General features: G+C 48.2%; 1 long non-coding RNA gene across 6 annotated transcripts in view; it reads left to right on the forward strand.

Moving 5' to 3' along the window:
• The window catches only part of LOC146854927 (uncharacterized), a 184,387-nt gene that overhangs the window by 99,637 nt on the left and 64,335 nt on the right, over positions 1 to 20,415 (forward strand). For 3 of the 6 annotated variants that reach the window (XR_014981250.1, XR_014981247.1, XR_014981248.1), the window contains one exon: positions 11,875 to 13,137. This is a non-coding gene — a long non-coding RNA (uncharacterized LOC146854927). Of the gene's footprint in view, positions 1 to 108; positions 194 to 11,874; positions 13,138 to 20,415 lie in introns of those variants that run through there. The other 3 variants (XR_014981251.1, XR_014981252.1, XR_014981249.1) reach the window with 2 other exon arrangements.

Here is a 20,415-nt window from a genome sequence, read left to right on the forward strand (position 1 = left end):
TTCAAAGTCAGCAGGAGTGTATTTGTGAACAAAAAGATATATTTAGAAAAGGGCATCCTTGCCTTGGGCCATGATTTGATCATGCTGTCTATTGTTTGTATTCCACAGATAGCTGCATCACCATATGGACATGAAGACCTTGCACATAATGCCAAGGCCGTATGTTCTCACAAAGTTCCTCTGTGTCAGCAAGGTCGGTGTTTCCTAGACACTTAACCCAAGTATTGTAAATGCAAGTGTGTGTCAAGAGTCAAAATGTCAAAGGAAGGCAACTTAAAGAAATAACTATGTACATGTAAATTGGCACCATTTCCTATCAGGCCTAACTCAGGCACATGACAGTATTTTCTGTCAGGTGTTTAGAGTGTCTGAGTTGCTGAGATTGAGGGGCCAGAGAAGTGTTTTTAGGGAGAATCTCTAATGGACAGAAGAAAAGAGGGTAATAATCTTGCAGAGATTTAAGACAGAACTAAGGGGAAATCGGTGTTGCTGAAGGCCTATCTAGTGGTGCGTCTGTGCCGGGTATATTGATGTTAACGTTACGGTAAGGAGGGCATAGCCCAGAGTGGATACATTTTTACACAGGGGGATAGGTCCCAAGTAATTGCTTTCCAGCTGCTCATGGACTTGAGGGAAGGAATAAGGAGCCTCGTAGTACCGGGTGAGGAATATGTGCCACATTCTTTTAGGATTAAGGTTGCCACTGAGGCTGGGTGGAAGGGGTGGTCTAAAGAAAGGATACAGAATTTAGGTAGATGGTCTTCGGATTCCTATAGGCAATACATGTGCAACAGATAATGGGTGTGTAGATATATTTTTGTAAAATGTTGTTTTGGTGTTTTTTATAGTTTCAGTTTCTGGCACCTTGGATGGGTACATGACTATATGGCTATACAGACATTAAATTGTAAAGTGGGTGGAGAATCAGGCAACAGTAAGGGGACATGGGAGGCAATTAAGTTTCAATGAAACACAAATATGGGTGAAGTGGTGTGGTAAAGGATGGCTAACATGCCATGAGTTGCCACCCACATTTGAACGGATGCTATGCAGAATGGGTGTCTGGATATTTTGCTCATTCGTCTTAGTTAGAATGATCTATTATGTTTTATTATTGGGATTTGTAATAGCATTGCTGCCCCACAAGGGGCCTCCCAGTGCGCAATATAATGCAAAAAGACAATAGTGCAGAAGTAAAGACAAAACAGTCAAGTCTTGAGATGCTTACAAAATGTCAGCATATGAGTAAATTGAACGTAACTGGTGAAGATGAAAGGCTTGGTGGTGCTCAAACAATGAAAATGGATTTAAAGGTAAAAAGCAAGTCAGGCACTTTTGAGTTATGCACAGAACTAATTTCTACATAGGAATGGAGAAGGGCGAAAAAAACCTGCGGCCACAGACTGCACCACGTGAAAAATTCATTGGGTGATTGATAGGGAGATGGCGACATTTTATAGGGAAGTGTGGAATGGGTAGAATAACGCATCCGGATCTTAAGTATGAAAAAAGGCACTTTGTTAGAGAAGTGTTAGATGTGGATTTATGCTTACTGCAGATATGTAAAGTGTTAGCAAAAGCTTTTAAAGCTTGATTTCCAGTATGTTTTAAAAGCAGCAGCAGCTCCTCCGCTAAGGTGGAGGAGTGTCATCCCACAGGAAAAATAAAATGGTAACACCATGTTATTATCATTTTATTTTTCGCTAGTGGCTCTGTAGATGCGGGAGAGGCTGGTCTGCCCACAGAGCAGGGGAAAGAGTGGTGGGCTCTTTCTAAGCGTGCATTCCAGTTTGTCCTACCATCTCAGACCAGTCAGACCCTCATGGGCACTTAGCATGTTCTCCACCTTCTGTATTGCACTGCATAGGTGAAGAACATGCATGGCCCACGACCCTGTCTGAGTGCCAAACCATGGCGCTCAGACCAATCCTGACACTACTGTCATGCTGGTGACAGCAGTGTCATGATTGGCTAGGGGAGTTTGGGAGCCTGAGTGCTTCCTATTTCCTGCGTTGTGGACAGAAGTATGGAGGAGAGGCGGCCGCTGGGAATTTTCTTTTTTCCCCTTTATTACTGTTTTTTCAACCCCCCTCCCTACCTGCCCTACCACTACTACCTCGTAGCAGCCTCTTCTGTTTAAAAGAAGAAAGAAGGCATGGGATAATTGATGTTTCAGTCACCAGGAGCTTGAAAGTTACATAGTCAAGAGTTGAATAAAGCCATGGATGCAGGGGTTAGAAAACTGAGATGAACTTGAGTTGGGCATGTTTTTAGGTGGAATTTTAGTAGAGGAGGTGAGGGAGGTTGCAGGTTTCATTGTTGTGTAGTTAGGCATTCAGGTACAACTACCTCCCCAGGGTTGATATGTTGTAATGCGCACCTGCTTCATTAAAGTTGCCTTTTTCACACAAAAGATTTATTATGTTAGAGTAGTTTTTGAGGTGCCCGTCCCACCCAGTGGAGGAATGCGGGAGTAACCGACTGTGGCCCACAGACTTGTTGGGCAGTGGATGCAGTCTAAGGGACTGCAAGGACATCAATTGATAGGGCAAATGAGCTGTGTGTGTAACAATCGCCCCGTTGTGCGGGGGGACACCAGCTTCAGAAGGTCACCTCCGGCACTGTGCACGGGGGTGTCTGAGAGCACCAGGCTGGGTCCAAAGCCTGGTGGCCCCCCTCAACGTACTTTGCAGGGGGGGCCCTTCAAGTTTAGTTCCACCAGTGCAAACAGGGGGGCAGGCGTAAGGAGGTAAATAGATTGGTTTGGTGCTCTGGGCTCACCTTTGGGACGGGGAGACACAGTGGCTGGACCTTAGGGCAGTTTTGTGGAGTCTCTTCCGTGCTCCTCATTGACTGAGGGTGGGGAGGTGATATGGTGATTGGGCTTAGTCTGGCACGGGGCAGGTGCGCAAAAAAGGCACATTTTATCTAAGGTTGTAGATGGGCAAGTGTAAGTTTGGGATGGGTTTCTAGGATGTTTTACAACATTAAAAAGTTTCATTGTGTTTTGGGGTGAGCAAAGCAGTTTGGAAGGGAGAGTGTAAAAGAAGGGGGTTGAGTAAGTCACCATAAGCTTGAAGATTAAATCATTAAGAGTTGAAGAAAGTTATGGATTCAGGGGTTGGGAAGGTCAGATGGACTTCAGTTAAGCATCTTTTTGGGTAGTCTTTTAGGGGAATGGTCATTGGAGGTTGCAGGTTACACCAATGCACAGTGGTGAGCCGTTCAGGTAGTGCGCACAGCTAAGCGTTCATTGTAACGCACACCTACTCCATTAAAGCAGACTTTTTCAAACAAGGAATTTATTGTGTCAGAGTAGATTTTGGGGTGCGGGGAATTAAAGTAGATAATGCAGGAATTCCACAAATGATGGATAGGCCAGTAATCGGGATCTGCACATGGGTTCCGGGAGGAAGTTATGTGTGTATAATCTATTCAGGCTTTCCATGCCTCACGCACACATCACACTATAGTGTGTAAAATAAATGTATAGACTTTTGTGAATCACCTGTGTAGAGAGCCATCCGGGCTCTCCACTACAATGTATACACCCCTCGGGGCGGGCTTGACCTGAGGGGATAAATAAAGGGCAGGAGACCGCTCGGGGTCTTCTGGCCAATGCCAGTAAACTTGTGTGGCGTACCTTTATTTTCCACCGCTGCTACGGCCAATGGTCTCCAGGCCCCGCCGCGCCACATTGGTGACGAGGCCGATCGCAACCCCCCGTGCACCACCTCCAGAACTTTCACCAGGCTCGGAGCGCGCGGAGCCCACCAGCGACACTCCGTCATCTCAACGGCAAGGGATTTCACCTGTGCGCACGTGCACTGCAGTCCGCAGCCCGGACCTGCCTCTGACGCCCTGCGCTGCTGCCGCTGATGTCCCCTTGCCTCGTTCAGCACTGCTGACCTCAGCCAAGGTGCCCTGCACCCGTCCACACGCCTCCCCAGAGCAGCGGGAGCGTGCTCAAGCCGGTGGTGAGCCCAGAGCTGTTAAGACGCCACCAGTGAGTGCTCTGCCAGGTAGGGAGCACCGCTGTGACGCGCAGTGGCATTGCAAGCCTCCTGGACATTAAGGGGCGAGGGAGTCCCCCATGTGGCCTGTGTTTTTCTTCCTCTTGCCAGCCAGCTCCCAGATGCTGTGTTTGCCCAGGGTCACCACAGAGGCCTAAAGACACTAATCAGGCCTGTAATAACTGCCAAGCCAGCAGGCCCCAGGCAGCCAGAGCAGCCCTGCATCTCTGTCTGCACATTTGAGAGGGAGGTCAGCCAGGCCCAATACCAAGCACGGACGCTGAACAGTTACTGTGCGCTTCCCACGATGCCAGGAAATGCTCCACCCACCATAGAGCACGCAGGGGGACAGAGCCACCTCACCCACGAGACAAGGCCCAGCAGACCGGTCCTTCACATGTGGCCACGTGCCAGCGCGCTCGTAGCACACAAGACACTAGCGTCAAGACCGCACCACCGCACCCGTGAGCGTACGCACCGGCACCATGAGCAACCGGGCCCCAGCAGGCGCTGCCAGTCAGCAGGCCAAAGTGGACAATCCACCCAGGGGTGCCAACGCACCACCTCCAGGTCACAGCCACACGGTTATCTCCCCACTGCCACCCTTCAGCGAAACGGCAAACCCAGCCACGGCTGCCCCATGGTGGAAAGCGTGGATCAGACGGCTGAACCACTACTTCAAGGGCACCAGAGAGACTGATGGTACAGTGAAACGGTTGGTGCTTATCTATTACGGAGGCGCAGAGATCAATGATCTTTTTGAAACTCTACCCAACACAGGCAACGACGACGACTATGAGGTGGCAGTCGCCGCGCTCAACAGGCATTTTGACCCTCAACTTAACCCCCGACTTCGAGAGGTTCAAGTTTAGACAGGCGTTGCAGTTGGACGCAGAGTCCGTGGACATGATCTACGCACGGCTGCGCCGGCTGGCCAGCACGTGCGCCTTCCTGGACCAAAGGGAAGTGATACGCAGCCAAGTCATCCAGGGGTGCTGCTTAACACTGTTGTGGAAGCTGATCCTTTGACTACTAGGGATCTCTCTGGATGAGATTCTCATCCTGGCCCGGTCTCATGAACTGTCGGACGTCCGGGCTGGCGAAATGGAGTCTGCTCTGCACAAGACTGCCGCGGTGCCGCCCGCATCAAGATATGCACCTGTCAAAGAGGAAAGGGTGGAGGCAATCCAATGACACCCCACCATGGCTCACCAGGCTTTGAGGATGACGACCGGAGGGCCATGTGGCAACTGCAGAGAGGATTACCCGGCGACTGCAGTGTGTGGAGCAAGGGGGAAGACGTGCTCACACTGTGGAAAAATGAACCACTTCGCTAGGGTGTGTCAAAGTAGCCGGTCCCGGTACGCCCCTCAAAGGTCACGAGGAATGTCACAACGCCTGTGCCAGGTCTCGCTCCAAGACGCACAGTCGCATGACCGCGACCCCACTGGAGCGCTGCCTCACCCTCGAAGACGATGATGACGAAGTGTTTGTCGTGTCATTTGTCAGCAGGTCGGACGACCACCGGATGCCGCTGCCGATGTGCTCTGTCCTAATAGAAGGGTCCACTGTCCTGGTGCTCATAGACACGGGTGCATCGGTCAACGTCATGGATTCGGAGCAGTATGAACCGTTTGTCGCCACAGCCTCTGCTCGCACCCACCAAGGCTCGAATCTACACCTATGGAGGAACAGACCCACTCCCTCTTCGAGGAGTCATCGAGGCCAAGATTGCCAGTGGGAAGCATGTCACAGTAGCTCGGTTCCACGTCACGAAAGGGAGAAAAGGCACGCTGCTCAGCTGCCACACGGCGGAAGCCTGGTCTTCTTTGCGAACCAGGTCCACAACTCCCACGCCGAAGACATCCTAAGGAAGTTCCCGGCACTGTTCACTGGACTCGGCAAGCTAAAGGGGAAACGGTTCAAGCTCCACATAGACCCCACTGTGAGGCCTACCGCTCTGAGACACTGAAGAGTGCCGTTCAGTCTTCGCCCGCAAGTGGAAGAAGAGTTGAAGAAGCTAGAAGATCTCAATGTCATTGAGAAGGTGTCCGGCCTGACCCCGTGGGTGTCCCCGTTGGTCGTGGCTCCCAAGCCAAAGCAGCCCGGAGCCATCCGGCTCTGTGTGGACATGAGGCTCCCGAACCTGGCGGTCAAGAGGGAATGCCACCTCACGCAACCGTGGATGACATCGTGACGATTTGAATGGAGCCAAGTGGTTTTCTAAACTGGACCTAAAAGCGGGATACCACCAGTTGGAGCTAGAACCCGAGAGCAGGTACATCACCACGTTCTCAACCCACGTTGGCCTCCAGGGGGTATAAAAGACTGAGTTTTAGGGTGTCGTCGGCAGCCAAAGTCTTCCAGAATGCCATCAGGGAAGCACTGTCGGGTCTGCAGGGTGTCATCAACCTGAGCGACGACATCCTGGTGTTCTCGAACACCCTGGAGAAACATCACACTCACCACCAGGCCACCCTTAAGCGACTCGAAGACTGCAGGCTGACCCTTCACAAAGCAAAATATTTGTTCTACCAGGAGTCGGTTGACTTCTTTGGGTACGTCTTCACCAGGGAAGGACTACAGGTGGACCCCAAGAAGGCCGTGGCCATACGAGCAGCCAGCACTCCAAAGACCTCCACATAAGTTCGCAATTTTCTTGGCATGGCTACATACTGTAGCAGATTCATTCCAAACCTGGCCTCTTTGTCAGAACCCCTTCGCACCCTCACCTGCAGTGACCACAAATGGGAATGGACTGTGGCTATGGCTGTTTTTTAAATTTCCTGTTTATGGTATTCCTTCTAACTGGCATCACCTACCTTTTCCCTTCTACAGGTAATACCAGACATCAACAGGTATTTTACTAGGCGATACTTACTCGCTTCACACCATCCAATTGAGAATACTATTAGTATTACATTCCCGTTTTTGTAGATAGCTTTTTTCCTAGGTCCTGAAGAATCGCGAGTGTAATAACTCTAAGCGAGAAACATGTTGACCATTATAACATAGGTTACTCTCACATGAGACATTATGCTCTGTTGAGTGCTACACCTTCACGTTTTTAATCAGGGAAGGAGGCCCCCAGAATAAAACTAATCCCTAGCTGGCACTCTCAACCCTGTTTTAAATCACTTAGTTACTTCGACATCACCCAGGCCCCCACACCCGCACTTCACCATACGGCAGTTGGATTGAAGATCTCTGATAAAGTGCCCCTTATTAAGGGAGTCCGTTAGGCATTGCACCGCCGGCCCGACGAGGAGCAGCCCATATGATGAAGCATGACACCTGAAAGGGTGTGTGAGGGCATTATTATCCAACAAATGGATTACCAACTCTAAACATGTATTGGATGTAGTTGGATCCAGCCTCTCACTTGACTCTTCTTCTTCTTCTTCTTTCATATATTAAGGAACAGCAGGAATACCCTCCTTGTTGGTAATGGACTGTGGCCGCCAACAATGCATTCAACAACATAAAGGCTGCGCTAATGGAAAAGACGGTGATGGCCTACTTTCACCCGGGGCACCGCACCGAGCTGGCCGTCGATGCTAGCCCAGTAGGCCTTGGAGTGGTCCTCCTCCAGGAACATACTCAAGACATCTGGAGGCCAATGGTGTACGCCAGCAGGGCACTATCGGACACTGGGACAAGGTACGCCCAAATCGAAAGGGAGGAGCTGGCAATAAAATGGGCATCCCAGCATTTCCACCTGTACTTCTACGGACAAGAATGTCAAGTGGTAACTGACCACAAGCCACTGCTCCCACTCTTTGCAGGGTCGTCAAGACTCGCACCTCCGAGGATCGAGAGATGAGCCGTACAGCTACAGGCATACAACTTCAAAGTTGTGTTCCGTCCCGGAGCACACAACGCAGCGGACTCCCTCTCCAGACACCCGGAGGCCCTGGTCTCTCAAAGTTCACCGGCGGAAGTCGCATACTCCGAAGCGTTTGTGAAGATGATCTCGAAGGAGTGAAATCCACCCTGCTGGGCCCACTTCCTGGACGGGGCTCAGGAACTAACGGCCAAAGACAGCCATGCTCCGCAACAGATCTGGCAGATACGCCACGAACTGAGTGTAGGAGAACAAGGAGTTGTTCTACGGGGACATGTCATTATAGTCCCGAAGAGACTGTAATGCCGGATCGTCCAGATGACACATGTGGACACCAAGGGATGGCAAAGACAAAAGTCAAAAGTCAAACTACGGAACAAGGTATGGTTCCCAGCTATGGACTCCATGGTGGAAGACATGGTGAGACAGTGTCACGCTTGCACCATCACTGGGGGAGATCCAGCGCTGGTCATCACTGAAGATCCCAGTGAAGCGCCATGGGCCAAAGTCAGCCTCGACTTTGAAAGCTTCCCAGATGGGCGCACCATGTTGGTGATGGTCGACTCCTTCTCAAAATTTTCCATCGTGTAAGTTGTGGCGTCGACGGCATTCACGCATGTCAGGAGAGTCTTTGACAACACATTTGCACTCATGGGTTTTCCGGATGAAATTCATTTAGACAACGGGCCCCTGTTCCAAGGCCAGGAATTCCAAGAGTACTTGGAGAGAAAAGCGATCCACCACAGGAAGATCACCCCTCCGTGGCCCAAAGCCACTGGGGAGGTGGAGTGTCTCATGCAAACACTCAACCGGGCCCTGCGCATTGCTGTGGCTCAACTGGAAGATGTGGAGTATGCACTAGATCAATTCCTTGATGCCTACAGACAGACGCCACACAGCATGACCAAGTGTGCACCCTCACACTTACTCTTCAGAAGGCCCCCGCGGGATAGCATCCCGACAGATCCAACGTGGAAGCCACCAGATTGGGACAATGCAGCCGTCCAAGCGAGAAGGACATCCATTAACCAGAAAGCGAGTGAAGCCTGCAGGGCAAGAGAACCACAGCTGACGGTGGGGGACAGCGTTGTGGTCAAGGACAGACACCCTGGCTGGAAGTTCAGGACACCCTTTGAGCCAGAAGGGTGGACTGTTGTAAAGATACAAGGAACCATGGTCACCGCACAGCGAGGGTCGTAGGTTGTCACAAGGAATATGCCCAGCTTCAAGAGAATTTATGATCAGAACTCTGGCCAAGAACAGTCGGAGAGTCCGGACGATACCCCAAGTCTCACCCCACCCGGCTCGCCAGGGCTGATGGTCTCTCCACCGGGGAATGAAGAGGCTGTCCCCGTTGCTGGCAGGCTCAATCAGGAAGTGGTGACTAGGCCAACCCCAGATACACAATCGGATGCAGTGGTCAGTTCTTTCTCCCAGAGCCAGAAGTATGGACTCTGGCCGAACTGTGCACGAAGCCAAAGACTGAAAGACTTTGTGTGCACCTCCCCGTGAACCTTAAGAACCTGATGGTCTGTCACTAAAAGTGAGGAGGGATGTAGAGAGCCATCCGGACTCTCTACTAGAATGTATCTTACATACATGCATGCATACACCCCTTCGGGCGGGCTTGACCCGAGGGGATAAATAAACGGCAGGAGGCCGCTCTGGATTTTCCGGCCAATGCCAGTAAACTCGTGTGGCGTACCTTTATTTTCCTATGGTCTCCAGGCCCGCCGCGCTTCAACCTGTATATGTCTTCCTCTTTGGTTACTTTACGTGAAAGGTTAGTCTGTGGATTGACATAATGTTTACGAGACAGAAGGTTTACTGTTTTTTGTACACTACCTGACCAAGCAGTACATTAACTATGGTGGCGTCCGATTCAAAGTTGTACCTTTAACAGCCAGGATGCATTACAAAGACATTGCTCGCTTTTCTCAGGGCCTGTGATTAAAAATGACTTGTAAATAACCTCCTAATTAAATGCAAGTGCAACACATTATAATGCGGCATTAGAGAAAAACACTACCACGCCAGTTGCGAAATGCCATTAGGCAATGACATCCAACCGGAAGTGTATCGCTGAAAGGCACACGTTATGCTTGGGTCCCACACGGAAGTAAACGATGCAAGGAAATAGAACTGGCCCAAAAAAATCCCCGCAGATCTCGTCATCAGCAGTTTTTGTGGTAGAGTTTGATTGACAGTCTTTGTGAATATTGCCTCTCTGCTCGCATCCGACAGCAACATGAAGTCCTTGTGTGAGCTCTGGCAAAAACCTTCTTGGAACTGAATATCCTCAGTAGAATACAGCGTTTATAGAAGGGTTACAAAAAAGATGCCTTTCTCCTCCGAGTTGTCAAGTCTGTTTTCAGAAGGTGTTAAGAAGGTATCGTTCTAAATGACTTGGCAGCTGTCAAAATTATTCTCGAATAATTTGGAGCTGGGTCTAAAAGGGAGTGTTTTGCTTTTGTGTAGGTAAGCGTGGAAAAATAAATGAAAAACTTAACAGCGATACCACAGAGTATATCTTCGAGCCCACATCAGAGAGGTAAAAGAACTGCTAAGGTGGGAAAAAATCCTCAGTGGATGTTGCTGACTGTGTTTTTTGTAATGTATTTGAATGGCTTAGGGATGTAGAACAAGGCTGCAGTTGTCGGGGCCTGAGGTCCTGCCTCTTCAGAGGTGTCAAATTATGACTCCTCAGCTGGAAGAAACAGCAGCAGTGTGCCAGAGCCCTGTAGACTTTGGCATGTGTCTTATCCAAGGCTGGCACATGTGACCCGCATGCCAGGCTCTTTTTTTCCCTTGCTAAGAGGGGCTAATTTCACCTTATTGAGAGGGAATGCTTGTCGCCGGTATTATCAAAGGCTCAAGCAACGTCATCTGAGAAACTGGAATCCGTAGGAAAATGGATATGTGATCCCAAATGTCAGGCAGAAATGCGCTCTCATAACCTCTGACGTGCATTCCTATGAATTCTGATGATGGGGCGCAGCTTACTACACTCATAAACTCTCACTAACATATTGACCTAGTAAGGAGACCGGGGACAATTTGTTTAGCAATGATGGGGCAGTTTTGTTATCCCCTGTAAACATGCTCTGCGTGCCTGTCAGTGTAGAAGCATGACTGTTTCTCCTGGCAAAAGTAGGTTGTAGGGCATCAGAGTGTTAGGCTATGGCAGAGAGAGACGACAGTCTTGATGTAGCTCTCACAAGACCCGCGCAATCTGACTCACCAGGGTAAAATGGTTTCTGGGAGAATTCCTGGCTTACCTTTGTTAGCTTGGCTCAAAGCAGCAAGATCAACACGTTATATCTGCCACAGGTATCCAAAAACAATATATGAAGAAAGAAAAGAGCTAACGAGTTAGTTGAAAAGACAAGATGTATCAGAAAAAAATCCCAGAAATTATCGAAAATTGATAAAATAATCAGAAGTTATAAAGAAAACAAACACTGTTCCACATGAAAGTGCTGAAAAAAGGTGTTGAATGTTTTCATATGGGAAATGCAAAACATGGCAAGAAAACGTCATAGTGTCTTCTGTGTGGTTGACTGGGACCTAGGCTGTATTTGTGGCTGACCCATGATTGACGGTGGATTGGTAAAGGCTGATGCTTTATCCACCTCAATGTTTAGTCTACAGACCTCGAAACCTTTCTGTATGTGTAAAGAGTGGGTTTGTCTGGAAGTGGCAGCTGGAGCAGACTCCAAGTATACATCAGGTAAGCAGTTCCTCTATAGCCGTGAATGTCACACTAAATGTCTCCGAGCAGAGATAGTGACAAATGTTTAGCAGCTAAGATTGTGTCTAATTCAGGAAGTTTGATCGTGTCTGATTCAGAAAGTGTTGGCAGGAAGTTCCGCTACTGCAGGAGTTAAACTATTTCTATGTTTAACCGTTTAGTGCATGTTCTGGTAGTGTTGCTACCCTGAAGAACAGGCCCTTTTCTGCAGGACTGACTCATCAGACTCAATGTGCCTCTTACTCTTTACACATCTCTGCTTTCAGGTCCACATGAAAATGTCCAACTCATCCATTTGAATTCTTCCAGGCAAGCATCGCTTCCTCTTTTTGTGAATCCTCTCTACCCTCCAGCCACAGAAGGGAAGTTCCACAGGGATAAGAAGGATGACTTTCAGGAGCAACATTCCTCTGGATTTCTTCAAGGCAGGTGATGGCATCCTCTCTCACAGGACCTTCTGCACCTTAGAGCCACAGATGGGACAAGCAAGCATCACTAGCAAGGATGTGACCATTTGAACCTGTTGGCCAGCTGGGCCGAACTCCAGGAGAAATACTGAAGCATAGGTTGAAGAGAGGTATAGACACATCTCTATACTATACAAGTCAGGAATGTTTCAGTGGAACAGCAGACAGGAAAGTCTTCTCTCAATGCATATTCTTTACTCGGAGCAGGTAATAAAAGGTATTTCATAGGATAAACCAGGCAGCTATAGCAATGGTCCCTAGCTATCCCCATTAAAATTCCCAGGCTGGCCACTCCCAGTTTTTCTACAGTGTGATGCATTTCCTATCATGTAAACACACTGTGTGGCAAACAAAACTATCCAATTCACCCATTTAAGATGGTGATTTATTTTCTCCTTGGTATTCATTTCAGTCCAACCTCATAATTCACTCTGGCCCTCCTATTGCATCCCACAGAACAAGAGACATCTGAAATACACACGTTCAGGTGGGACAAAGGATCAATGGCTTACATCTAGAGGGCCACCAGTCGTGGACAAGAAATCCCAGTGCCACTGTTGGAAGTACGGCCATACAGGACTGACTCCTATGGGTATGTACCTGAAAAACCCATAACACGGCTGTGGTGAGGGGCATGCCCTGATTAGTCATCAGTTAAGCTGCACAGTGAAAGGTCAATATAAACAACACATGCTGAGGGGAGATAGACTGTGGGAAAGCCATATCCGTGATGGGGAAGTATTAACATCACAGCACTGTGTACCTATGCAAGGTGCAATGATGGAATTTGTCGTCACATACTACAATCAGTACAATCAGTGCAGCGTGTAGGTTACCATTTGGACTAAGGCAAAATGTGTATCATGCAGCTATGGCCGACACGGATAACACACTACGAGCATTAGAGTACCAGTCCTCTCTGCTTCGCTATTGACTATTGTCCAATGGGAGAATAAATGGAGATTAAAAATGCCACAATCACTGTGTTCTTTGGTTTTAAGCAAGTTTGAAAAAGGCAGAATCCCGAAACGCTTCACTTGAGAATAAATGAATTAAGGATTACCCCGCGAGTGCTTTGTCTCGTCCTTGGGACATTGGTTTGTCTTATATATATCTGTATGTCATATATATATATATATATATATATATATATATATATATATATTCAATGAAAAAACCAAAGGTTTCACACACGTTATAGTTGGGAATTAGCATTTAAAAAACCTTAGAAATTAAATGAAAAAACCAAAGGTTTCACACATGTTATAGTTAGCTGGAAATTTCACTCGTAAAAAACCAATGAAATTCCCCCGTTATAGTTAGTTCAGCTAACTATAACTCGCGCGCCCGCAATGCACTACTGATGACGTCACATATTACATCACTCATGACATGGTCACTGACATCACTCATGGCATCACTGATGACATCTCAAATGACATCACTGATGACATCACTGATGACATCATCCAGTGAATGTGTGTTTTTCTGAAAATTAAATATGTTTTATATATGTATATCTCAAGGTCAATGGAAGAATAAATGGGTATATAAGTGTCTAAATGGATGCTTTGTTTTTGAAAAATTTATTGTGTAACTGACTGATTAAGTGTATCATAGTGAATACATGGCTTACTGAGTAATGTTTAAATATGAAAATATCTGTATCAGTCTCTCACTTTGTGTATAAGTGGCTGCATGGGTTGGTGATTACCTTCATGGGTGTCTATATAGGTTATTAGTTGTTTTTTTGAGTATCAGTCTGAATGTCTGCATGGTTTGGTGGGGGGTATTACGTAGTGCATAGGTGCATGAATGAGTGACTCACTGTTTGTATGTGTTGAAGACAGCATGTGTGCAGGACTGTATGGGTGGATGAGTGTGTGTATGGGTGTGTTAGTGAGTGAATGACTGTCTCAATAGTGCCTTTATGAGTAACTACATATCTATTAAACTAGTATATGTGACTATTGGTGTATATAAGTGAGTATATGTGAGAGTGAGAGATTGAAAGAGTTCCTGTATGAATAAGTATGTGTTTCTATAAGTGACTGTTTATAAGACTAAGTATGTGTAAGTTTCCGTAGAAGTAAGTGCCGGTATCAGGGGGCGTGGCCAGCTGAGGTGGGCGTGTCTAAGGACGCGCCTCGCCCTCGGTAATGGCGATGATAGGAATTGTTGCAGCGCTGAAGACGCTGTTCGTGACCAGGAGGTGAGTAGGTATTTTTAAAAACAAAGTAATGCACAGACAATTTTAAAAGAATTAGGCTCACTCCCGGCTTCCGCCTCAGGAGACTCGTGGTTCTGTTGTGTCGCGCTATCAGCTGCGCGCACTTTTATAGCCGGTATCAGGGGGCGTGGCCAGCTGAGGTGGGCGTGTCTAAGGACGCGCCTCGCCCTCGGTAATGGCGATGATAGGAATTGTTGCAGCGCTGAAGACGCTGTTCGTGACCAGGAGATGAGTAGGTATTTTTAAAAACAAAGTAATGCACAGACAATTTTAAAAGAATTAGGCTCACTCCCGGCTTCCGCCTCAGGAGACTCGTGGTTCTGTTGTGTCGCGCTATCAGCTGCGCGCACTTTTATAGCCGGTATCAGGGGGCGTGGCCAGCTGAGGTGGGCGTGTCTAAGGACGCGCCTCGCCCTCGGTAATGGCAATGATAGGAATCGTTGCAGCGCTGAAGACGCTGTTCGTGACCAGGAGGTGAGTAGGTATTTTTAAAAACAAAGTAATGCACAGACAATTTTAAAAGAATTAGGCTCACTCCCGGCTTCCGCCTCAGGAGACTCGTGGTTCTGTTGTGTCGCGCTATCAGCTGCGCGCACTTTTATAGCCGGTATCAGGGGGCGTGGCCAGCTGAGGTGGGCGTGTCTAAGGACGCGCCTCGCCCTCGGTAATGGCGATGATAGGAATTGTTGCAGCGCTGAAGACGCTGTTCGTGACCAGGAGGTGAGTAGGTATTTTTAAAAACAAAGCAATGCACAGACAATTTTAAAAGAATTAGGCTCACTCCCGGCTTCCGCCTCAGGAGACTCGTGGTTCTGTTGTAAGTGCGCGCAGCTGATAGCGCGACACAACAGAACCACGAGTCTCCTGAGGCGGAAGCCGGGAGTGAGCCTAATTCTTTTAAAATTGTCTGTGCATTACTTTGTTTTTAAAAATACCTACTCACCTCCTGGTCACGAACAGCGTCTTCAGCGCTGCAACAATTCCTATCATCGCCATTACCGAGGGCGAGGCGCGTCCTTAGACACGCCCACCTCAGCTGGCCACGCCCCCTGATACCGGCTATAAAAGTGCGCGCAGCTGATAGCGCGACACAACAGAACCACGAGTCTCCTGAGGCGGAAGCCGGGAGTGAGCCTAATTCTTTTAAAATTGTCTGTGCATTACTTTGTTTTTAAAAATACCTACTCACCTCCTGGTCACGAACAGCGTCTTCAGCGCTGCAACGATTCCTATCATCGCCATTACCGAGGGCGAGGCGCGTCCTTAGACACGCCCACCTCAGCTGGCCACGCCCCCGTGACGCCCCCCCCCTCAGGCATAAACTATGTGCCTCGCTAGGAAGCGCAGCGGACGGGCGCAGCGGGCGCGCCGTCAGCGCGCCGAAGGCGCGCCAAAGGCAAGCCCGTCTGGGCCCGTCCGGGCCTGGACCGGGCCCAGGGCCAGTCCCCCTGTCTGTTCCGCTGATTCCGCTCGCACGTGCTGGACCAATTCCCAACTTCATTCACTCAATCCCTCCCACTGCGCGGCCACTACCCCCTGCAACCCTAACCACTTAGAATCCGCTCCTTTTCATTGCCCTCAATGCAACTTTACTCTCCCGCCCTATCCTTTTCATTTTCCTTCTCATCCCACGCCGCAGCTCCCCGCATCTAACCACCGGATGCTGAAAGCAGGCTTGGTCAACTGCCGGTCTCTCCCCCGTCATGCCAACGACATCTGGCTGTCGATTTCCTCCGACGAGTGGGATATTTTATTTCTCACTGAGTCCTGGATAACTGATTCCTCCTCTCCGGACATCTATCTGGCCATCCCACCAGGCTATGACATAAAATGTATTAACCGGGCTGGGGGTAAATCGGGAGGCGGACTAGCAGTCATTTTCAAATCTCATCTTCAGCTGACCACCACCAAACTTACCAACATTGGTATAATTGAAGCCCTATACTTCTCTGTATCCGATTCTGTGGCAGTTATACTGGCTGGTTCACTAATCTATAACCCCCCCACTGCTGCTTCCCTTTCTCTTACCGCTCTCACCCACCAGCTGGCCGATCTATCCCTTAAACATCAATGCTTTCTAGTTTTAGGTGATTTTAACCTCCACGTTGACAACCCTCTCCGCGCGAAAGCGAATAATCTGCTGGAAATCATGGGTAGTCTTAACCTCACTCAACTAGTCACCGGTCCTACTCATGTGGCTGGTCACACCTTAGATCTTATTTTCGCCAATTTCTCCACTATCACTGTCTCCCCTCCCCTCCCCCTTACGTGGTCCGACCACTACCTCATCCCCTTTTCTTGGGCCTTAGACCGGAAATCTGTTCCTCCTGCACCCAGGAAGGAGCTGGGAAGGAAGTGGCACAAAGTAACATGCGCCACCCTGGACCCGGTATTCCACTTCCAGACGGATCATCTATCCTCTGATATCGACGGAAATATCGCCAGGCTTAATACCGCCCTCATCAATGCTATCGACCACATTGCTTCCCAGAAAATCATTGCCTCTACTAGATCTCGCCCCTCTGCTCCTTGGTTCTCCACCTCTCTCCGTGAGGAAAAAAGCAGATGCAAAGCACTCGAACGGAAGTGGAGACTAAATTACGACCCTGAAGCTAAGCTTGCCTACAAAGCTGCCCTGAAAAAATTTCTCAAACATAAAAAAATCACCATGAAAGATTATTTCTCGCTTCAAATTGCCAAGGCCAAAAACTCTTCAAAAACCCTCTTCACCATCGTTAAAGATTTCATCAATCCTCCGGCCAGGGCCACTCAGAACTCAGCTAGTCAGACCCTGTGCGAAGGACTATCGGACTTCTTCCTTGAAAAAATCAACAAGCTATGCATCCCCTTCCCTAAAGGGCCAATATCCCGGCCTCCGTCCACAAGTCCCCCTGCTTTACCGTCCTTTCTCGCTTTTAATAAACTCACCCAGGAGGATGCCATCAGACTACTCATTCATTGCAAGTCTGGTGCACCCACTGACCCTGTCCCTGCCAAACTCATGGGTGTGCTGGCCCCCTCGTTAGCCGATTCTTTCCTCACCATCTGGAACGCCTCCCTGCACCATGGCTTTTTCCCTACCACTTGGAAGGAAGCCTTGGTGATCCCCATTCTAAAAAAGGCAGATGCTGATCCCACTGTCTTCTCCAACTACCGCCCCATTTCCCTTCTCCCCAAACCCGCAAAGGTCTTGGAAAAAGCCGTGCAGTTGCAACTCACGGAGTACTTGGAAAGCAATTCACTACTGCACGACTCACAATCTGGATTTCGGGCGGGATACAGCACAGAGACGGCTCTGCTGGAAGTATCGGAGACAATCCGGGAGTGCGTGGACAGGGGCGAGGAGGCCATGCTAGTCCTCCTCGACCTGTCCGCTGCATTCGATACGGTCTCTCACCCCATCCTCCTTGACCGACTAAAACAGATTGGCATTGGCGGCACTGCCTTTAGCTGGATCGAGTCCTTCCTCTCAGGAAGAAGTCAGAGGGTATTGTTGCGGCCTTTTAAATCGGAGGAAAAACCCCTGTCTTGCGGTGTGCCACAGGGCTCTGCCCTCAGCCCTCTGTTTTTTAACATCTATCTTGCCCCACTGGCCGGCCTGGTGGAGTCCTACGGAGTCAGGGTGGTCTCCTATGCTGATGATACCCAGCTAGTGTTTTCCTTCAGAGACCACTCTGACTCCGCGTTCTCCAACTTCCGCCTGTGCCTCAACAACATCAGTGGTTGGATGTCTGAAAACCATCTAAGACTCAATGCAGACAAGACAGAGGTGCTGTTTTTTAACCAGAAAAACTCCATCCCATCCTCCTGGTGGTGGCCCGCGGCACTTGATCCCGCTCCCTCTCCCGTCCACTCGGCCCGCAACCTGGGTTTCCAGTTTGACGATTCCTTCTCATGCAAGACTCAGATTAATAAAGTGACCTCTGCCTGCTTCCTGAAGTTGCGCATGATTAGAAAAATACTTCCCTATCTCCCTCTGGACTCCCGCCGTACAGTTACCCATGCCCTCATCACGTCCCACCTGGACTATGCTAATAGCCTCTATGCTGGTGCTCCCCAATACCTGATTGACCGGTTGCAGATTGTTCAGAATGCGGCGGCCAGACTGATTGGCAATATTCCCTACCATCAATCAGTAACCGCATATCGTAAGGAACTGCACTGGCTACCTGTGGCCAGCCGTATCCAGTTCAAGATCCTCACTCTGACTCACCGAGCCATCAACGATCGCGGACCAAACTACTTGAAAAAACGTGTCTCAATATCCCGTTCCATCAGATCTTTGAGATCCAACGACCTACGCCTTCTGATTTCTCCCCGTTTCAGACTATCCAGAATGGGTGGTAGAGGGTTCAGTGTCATTGCGGCAAAACTATGGAACGCGCTGCCAGTCGATCTTAGATTCTGTCCCTCCGAATCCATCTTTCGGGCCAGACTCAAAACTTGGCTCTTCTCTGGACTCTGATTTACTACGCTACTTCCCCTTCTTGCTCCTCTCCTCTCCTTTGGAGGTTTAGGTTCTAGCGCCGGGACACCCCTTCGGGGGTAGCTGTGCGCTCTACAAACTACATAAAATAAATAAATAAGTGTGGTGGTGTGTGTATAACTGTATATGCAAATAAATGTATGTTTGTTTCTTTATTAGCATGAGTGAGTATGTGTGAGTAACTCTATGGATGAGTGGCGTTGTGTAACAGGATGTATAGGTGTATGAGTACATATGATGAGTGAGTACATGTATGAGTGACTGTATAGGACTGTTGGTGAATGAGTGGATGTGTATGTGGTTCTTAGAATTACTGAAGAGGTTGTTGTAACTGGTATTGGTATGTCCATTGTTTTGAAAATTTTAGTCTCTATTTTTGAATGTGTGTATCAAAGGTTATATTAGGGGAAGAGGAGGTCTGCCACTCTATCACAAGGATGATGTCATCAGTGATGTCATCAGTGATGTCATTTGAGATGTCATCAGTGATGTCATGAGTGATGTCAGTGACCATGTCATGAGTGATGTAATATGTGACGTCATCAGTAGTGCATTGCAGGCGCGCGAGTTATAGTTAGCTGAACTAACTATAACGGGGGAATTTCATTGGTTTTTTACGAGTGAAATTTCCAGCTAACTATAACATGTGTGAAACCTTTGGTTTTTTCATTTAATTTCTAAGGTTTTTTAAATGCTAATTCCTAACTATAACGTGTGTGAAACCTTTGGTTTTTTCATTGAATTTCTAAGGTTTTTTAAATGCCAATTCCTAACTATAACGTGTGTGAAACCCATGGTTTTTTCAGTGAATTTGCAAGGTTTTTTAAATGCTAATTCTTATATTTACCTTTTTTTTTTTTTTTTTCAATTTTTTTTACATATTTTTATTTTAATTTTCTATCCTTTTTTAAAGACTATGGTTAAATTTTAAAAATTCTACAATATATTTTTTATTTTTACCATTTTTTTAAAGTAAACAGGTAAGATTTATTAGTATAACATAGTGGGTTTTTTTTCCCCTTTTTTTTTTTTTTAGTATTTTTTTAACGTGCGCGTACGGTAAGCGCACGTCTTGCTTTTATTACGTTAGATTTCTACGCTGTTTGCGTTCATTTACGCAATTTGCGTAGACGTACGTCACGCGTGCGTAGCGCGTAACGCGTACGCTGCACGCGCATGTTACGCGGAAGTGAAGGGGCGTGCCTGTTTTGCGCGCATGCGTACTTTTGCCGTAAGCGCTCCGTAAGCGCACCGTAAGCGTAACGTACGCGCACGGTAGGTCATGTGATCAAGAAACAAAACTTTTGATTGGTTTAAAGTACTTTCAGTTCTAGAACTCTCCTACACCACACCCATTCCCCTCATTTCTGCTTGTGATCCCTTAGGAGAAGGAGCTGAGTTGTCTTTGTGATACGATGGCAGAACAGCAGACCTCTTCTGAGAGTGAGGCTAGCAGCACTACCTTGAGGCAGAGAAGGAGGAAACAAAAGAGCTCTTTCATATGGGAGTATTTTTCTTTTCCAGAGGGCAAGAAAAAGGTAAATGCACCCTTAGTGACTTGTAAGCTTTGTGACCGTGTACTTTCAAGAGGGAATCCCAACAAGAAGTATTCCTTCGGGAATCA

Source organism: Triturus cristatus, chromosome 4_1 (assembly GCF_964204655.1).
Source record: "Triturus cristatus chromosome 4_1, aTriCri1.1, whole genome shotgun sequence".
NCBI classification, from domain to species: Eukaryota; Metazoa; Chordata; class Amphibia; order Caudata; family Salamandridae; genus Triturus; species Triturus cristatus.